The sequence below is a fragment of the Notechis scutatus genome, chromosome 1 (assembly GCF_049901735.1).
Source record: "Notechis scutatus isolate UNSWTSFEM ecotype Mainland chromosome 1, rNotScu1.2, whole genome shotgun sequence".
NCBI lineage: Eukaryota > Metazoa > Chordata > Lepidosauria > Squamata > Elapidae > Notechis > Notechis scutatus.
The window spans coordinates 337,292,477-337,298,963 of NC_142009.1; the positions used below are offsets into that span (position 1 = coordinate 337,292,477).

General features: G+C 40.7%; 1 pseudogene; it reads left to right on the top strand.

Moving 5' to 3' along the window:
* Window positions 1-6,133: 6,133 nt before the first annotated feature.
* On the top strand, window positions 6,134-6,228 carry LOC148133576 (small nucleolar RNA U3; annotated as a pseudogene).
* The last annotated feature ends 259 nt before the right edge of the window (window positions 6,229-6,487 follow it).

Here is a 6,487-nt window from a genome sequence, read left to right on the forward strand (position 1 = left end):
ATTATTTTCCTCCCACATTGAAATGAGACTTGCATTTTGCTTTCTTATGATATATCTTATTTCTCACTCTCATTTACTTCCTCGTTTCCTTATGAATCTTTTGTTGCAAATTTTGGTAAATGTCAAGCTATGAGATTTCAATAAAAGAGTGGAAATGTATGTAGACAAGATAGTACAAGAGATCAAAGGCAAAGGTTTATAAATCCTAAAACAGTGAAAAGTGAACATAACCAACAGAAGGGAAGCTCTGAAGATAGGAATTACCTGCCAGGGCTTCACAGAGACAAGAAGGTGTGGCTTCTTTCTTCCTCTCTTCAATGCCCATTGTGATTCCCATGTATACGCAGCGTGTAATGCGTGTGCCACAGAATAGGCAGCATTGTAGATGCTGTAGCTGAAACTGGTCATCTTTTCATCAAAGAGGGATATTGGGAGGGCGCCCAGGTTCTCCTCCCCTGTGCAAACACTTCGGCCATCAGGTGAGGCCAGACCTGCCTTTAAAACACCACAGTCAAATACAATTTCCCACCAGCTGGGGAGAAAGACATCTCCATGGGGTTCGTGTGGATTCAGAGCCCAGAGATAATCTTTGAATCCTGGCACTGGGTTTGTATGGACTGTCAAAGACAAAGCACCATGGAGGGTTTTCAATTTCACCCAATCATAGTGATAGCCAATAGCTGAAAATTCCCATTGGGTGGTCAGGATCCAAACCATCCAAAAAGCCATGTCGTTCTCTTCTTCATAAAAGTAGAGAGCTAATATAACACTTTGCAATGCATTTGAGTCCCCTGAGACAATCACAACCTGAACATCATAGTTTAAAATTGTCCAAAGCAGATCTATTTGGTCCTTGGCCAATCCATTGAATATTGTGATTCGGGACCGGATCTTCTTTACAAATTGTACACAAATGTCATTCTGGGCAAGGGTGGCATTAAAAATCTGGATGAAATGGTCACTGCTTTCCGAGTTCTGAACAACAATCCCAATCCAGTTCCACTGGAAATATAGAAAGAGCCGGACTATGGCTGCATTCTGTAGGTGGTACTGGGGATCAATCTGGTAGAAGGTGGGGAACTGGCTCTTATCTGTCAAAACAGGGTCAGAGAAGCGATAACCTAGCTGAAGGGAGGGTGGAGATGGAGGAGAAGGAAGAGGTTAAGCAAGGAAAATGGAACCCATATTTTTTTGTTACTAAACTCAAACCATATAGACTAGCAGGCTATCCAATCTTGACCCCAATCCCCACAACCTTGTATTGTCATGAGATGTTTCCTACAGGTCACAGAATTGGCTCTGCATATTGTTGGCAGTAACCACACAAGGTAGAACTTATATCATTACCTCTGCATTCCCCCTTTCATCATGTTGCGTGTCCAAGTACCTGAGAAATCTTGAAATTGCCCAAAATGGTTGCCATCTGGTACGAAGTTCTGGAGTTGAGACCTCCAAGAACAGAGAGAAGGTTGTCCTGCGTGTCACACTTATAGTTAGGAGACAATTTTCCCCAGCTGGAGAGCAGAGAGAGGGTGACATCTTGGGCCATGCTTGCATACTGATTCTCTTCGTAGATGTGGAAGCCCAAGGTGATGTTGGGGAGAAGCTGTGGGTCTTTGTTGACCTCCTGGGTGGCAAATGCCAAAGCCAGAATGTGTTGGTAGTTCTTGGGAATAGGTCTTTGTTGCAAGTGTTGGAGGACAAAAATTAGAGAGGAGCAGGAGGGAGATTTTTTGTTAAGAAAGCATTATCAGGATTCTAGGAGTTAATCATAAAACAGATCAATACAATTTATTTTACTACTGTCATAAAACAGGGTGGCTATCAATCAATTGATCCTGTTAATAAGGTCAATAATATATGACAAAAACTCCTTTCCCTGTCTCAGCATTTGTGTGAATTGATGCACAAATTATAATCTGAGATTGTGAATTTATTTTATTTCAAAATGACAGGCTTAGTTTAATGTAATACTTGCTTTACAGCTGTCTTTCACAGTACTCTTCAAATTTGGATATTGTCCTCTTTGTAAAAAAAAATTACCAGTCTACATGGACAGATTACATATCCAGAATCACTTATCTATGTTCTCCAAGCAGAAATTAGGTGCCCAATCCAGCCATCTATTGAGCTGCCGTGCTACCAGCCCCCACTACCATAAGGAAAAGGGCAGTATGGACAACCGTGGGATCTGGCAGGGTGAGAGCTGTGGACCATAAATGCAAAGCTTTTGCTGTATCCCAGCATAACAGATACAGTGCCCTTGCTGACCTCAATAGGGACACTAAAGTGACAGGTCAAGGTAGTTGTGATAATGATAACTCAAGTAAGCCGGGGATCATGGTCCTAGAAGAAGAACTTACTTTGGAAAGGAGAAAGTGTGAATCAGGTATTACGCACCAGTCATACAAGAACAGCATCCAAAAAGAGAAGACACCTTCTAGTTGGGGACTCAATTGTAAGGGGTGTAAATTTAGGAAAGGATACGGAGGTTTTGAAAGAGGTCGGGTGTCTACCAGGTGCTACTGCCAGCAGAGACAAGAGGCGTATTCTTAAGATAGTCAAGAATGCCAGCAAGGACTGTGATGTTGATGCTATTATACATCTTGGTACAAATGATCTGTCCCAGAAGGATGTGCTTTCTGTTCAAAAACACTTCCAGAGCTTGGGGTATGAACTTAGTAATATGGGCTGTAGGCTTATCTTTTCAGAGGTTCTACCAGTATACAAGGAACAAAAAGGGAAAGGGCAGCATGTAGCAGAGTTTAATGTATGGCTAAAGGAGTGGTGTAAAAGAGAAGACCTTGGTTTTATTAGTCATGATGTCTGCAGCTGGTCCAATGAAAAACTGTACAAAAGAGATGGTTTGCATCCATTAAAGAAAGGGACTGAGTTACTTGGCATTAAATTCACAGATTTCTTGGATAAACATTTAAACTGAACAGTGGAGACAGAGAATGGGGAACGTCTGGGGAACAAACAGGGTGAAATCGAACTACGAATACATGAAGGTAAATATGATACAGTTGGAATAACAGAAACTTGGTGGGATGAAACCTATGACTGGAACATATTGGTAGAAGGATACAAACTGTTCAAAAAAACCAGACCCCATAAAAGAGGAGATGGAGTTGCACGGTATGTAAAAGACCATTATATTGCTACAGAAATGCATGAAACCAAAGATGAAAACCTCCTAGAATGCATATGGGTCAATATAAAAGAAAAAAAGAATGACATGGCCATAGGTGTATATTTTAGGCCATCCAATCAAACAGAAAAAATAGATGTCCTTTTTGCCAGCCAAGTAACAAACATATGCAGGAAACACACAACAATAGTAATGGGAGACTTCAATTATCCTGATATCAATTGGAATACTAATTCTGCGCCGTGGGAAATCAAATAAGTTCCTAATGAACCTACCTGACAACTTTGTTGTCCAAAAGGTAGAGGGTGAAACTAGAGGGACAGCCATACTGGACTTAATTCTTACAAACAGAGAAGAAGTGATAGAGGGAATTGAAACTGCAGAGTGACTATGTCATACTAGAATTCAACATAACACAAACACAAGCAATAGAACATAAGGATACCAGAGTCTTGGATTTTAAAAGAGCTGATTTCAATAAACTCACAGAGAACTTGGGAAAGATTCCATGGATGAAAAGCCTAAAGGGAAAAACAACTCAAGAATCTTGGGAAACTCTGAAAAGTACGATCATAGAAGCCCAGACCAGCACAATACCACTGAGAAAGAAAAACAAGAAATCCAAAAAGAAACCAGCATGGCTGCACAAAGATCTCTCTGGCAAATTGAAAGAAAAAAAGAACAAGTACAAAAAATGGGAAGAAGGACAGACAACTAAGGAAGAATATTAGCAGATAGCCAGAATCTGCAAAAACAAAGTCAGGATAGCAAAGGCTCAGAATGAACAAAGACTTGCAACAAAAGTCAAAGATAATAAAAAAAAAGTTTCTTCCAACATATAAATAACAAGAAAAAAATCAAGGAAACAGTCAGTCCACTAAAGAGAGAAGATGGCAAGGAAGTAACAGGCAACAGAGAAAAAGCAGAATTGCTTAACTCATTCTTTGCATCGGTCTTCACGCAAAAAGAAACTATAGCTCAACCCACCCAAAACATAACTGTAAAAGACAGAAGAGAAATAAAAGTTAAAATAAGCAAAAAAAATAGTAAGAGAAGACCTGTTTGTTCTTGATGAACACAAATCACCGGGGCCTGATGGATTACATCCCAGAGTTTTAAAGGAGCTGGCACAGGTCATCTCAGAACCACTGCACCATATCTTTCAAAAATCCTGGAGCACCGGGGAATTACCAGAGGACTGGAAAAGAGCTGATGTGGTTCCCATCTTCAAAAAAAGTGGGGGGGGGAACAGACCCAGGAAATTATAAACCAATCAGCCTAACATCAATACCTGGGAAGATACTGAAAAGATAATAAAAAACAGATCTGCCAACATCTAGAAACAAGTAAAGTAATAACTAACAGTCAGCACGGGTTTGTTAAGAACAGATCATGCCAAGCCAATCTTATTTCATTCTTCAACACAGTGACTAAATTAGTAGACCAACAAAATACTGTGGACATAATATATTTAGATTTCAGCAAGGCATTCGACAAAGTAGACCACAATCTACTTCTTAGTAAGCTAGAAAAAAGTGGAATAGATAGCACCACCACTAGATGGACTCGCAACTGGCTGGCAAACCATACTCAACGAGTAGTCCTTAATGGGTCTAAGTCTACATGGAAGGAAGGAAGCAGTGGGGTGCCACAAGGTTCCATATTAGGCCCAGTACTCTTCAATATCTTCATTAATTACTTAGATGAGGGAATAGAAGGGGAATTTGCAGATGATACTAAGCTGGCAGGAATAGCTAACAAGAAGATAGGCTCAAGATCCAGATGGATCTTGACAGACTAAAACACTAGGCCATATCTAACAAAATGAAATTCAATGTAGAGAAAAGTAAAGTCCTACACTTAGGCAAGAAAAACCAAAAGAGCACATATAGACTGGGTGAAACCAGGCTCAATAGCAGTAACTGTGAGAGGGATCTTGGAGTCTTAGTGGACAACCAGCTAAATATGAGCCAGCAGTGTGCAGCAGCAGCCAAAAAAGCTAATGAAATCCTAAGTTGTATTAACAGAGGGATACAGTCAAGATCAAGGGAAGTACTAATACCACTCTATAAAGCCCTAGTAAGACCACACCTAGAGTCCTGCATCCAGTTTTGTTCACCACACTATAAAAAAGATGTTGAGACTCTAGAAAACGTACAGAGAAGAGCAACCAGGATGATTAGGGGACTGGAGACTAAAACATACAACGAACAGTTGCAGGAACTGGGCCTGGCTAGTCTGGAGAAGAGAAGGACCAGGGGAGACACGATAACAGTCTTCCAATATTTGAGGTGCTGTCACAGGGAGGAAGAAGTCAAGCTATTTTCTAAAGCGCCTGTAGGTCAGACAAGGAATAACGGATGGAAACTGAACAAGGAGAGATTTAACCTGAAAATAAGGAGAAACTTTCTAACAGTGAGAACAATCAACCAATGGAACAGAAGTTGCCCTCGGAAGTTGTGGGAGCACCATCACTTGAGACTTTCAAGAAGAGACTGGACTGCCATTTGTCAGAAATGGTGCAGGGTCTCCTGTTTGGGTGGGGGGCTGGACTAGATGACCTATAAGGTCCCTTCCAATTCTGATTATCTGTTATCTGTAATTGATTACATGACCTCAGTTGAAATCAGTATTGATTTTTCCAGAAATGAACTTCTCAGCCCAATTAAGGAAATCTGGCTTAATGTCTTGATAAAGTTTATGCACTTTATTATGTCCAGTCATGGAAATCCTTCTACCCTGCTTTCTCAGGCACTTTTTCCCCAGTCTAGCACTCTGTCATGTTCCCAGAATCCTTTTGACTTTAGGTGACTTTACAAATCCAGTAAATTAGATGAAACTGAATTGAATTGAATGTCTGACCAGGTTGACTTTTGCTGGCTAGCAGTATTTAAACCAATGTATCTAAATGGCCCTTTTAGTGGCCTCAGAAGGTAGAACTCTTTCTGTTGGGATTTCTCAAAGAAGCTCACTCCGCTCACCTACACTATACTTTCAGGGATCATTTCTATAGTATCCAACTAGAGAAATGCACTCAAACACTGGAGGCTTTCAAGAAGAGATTGTCATCTGTCAGAGGTGGTGTGGGGTCTCCTGCTTGGGCAAGGGGTCGGACTGGATGGCCTACAAGGTCTCTTCCAACTCTGTTCATTTAAAGAAGTGCCCAAGATTAACCAGTGATTGGTGTGAAGCCAGACCTGGTGGGACAAAAGAGAGACTTTCTCTTCACTTAATGTAATGGAAGCATGAAGGATGGTGTTGCAGATCATCAGAATAATGAGACAAGAAGATGAATGTAGTGCAGCCATAAAATAGAGGCCCTTATGCTTAAATTCA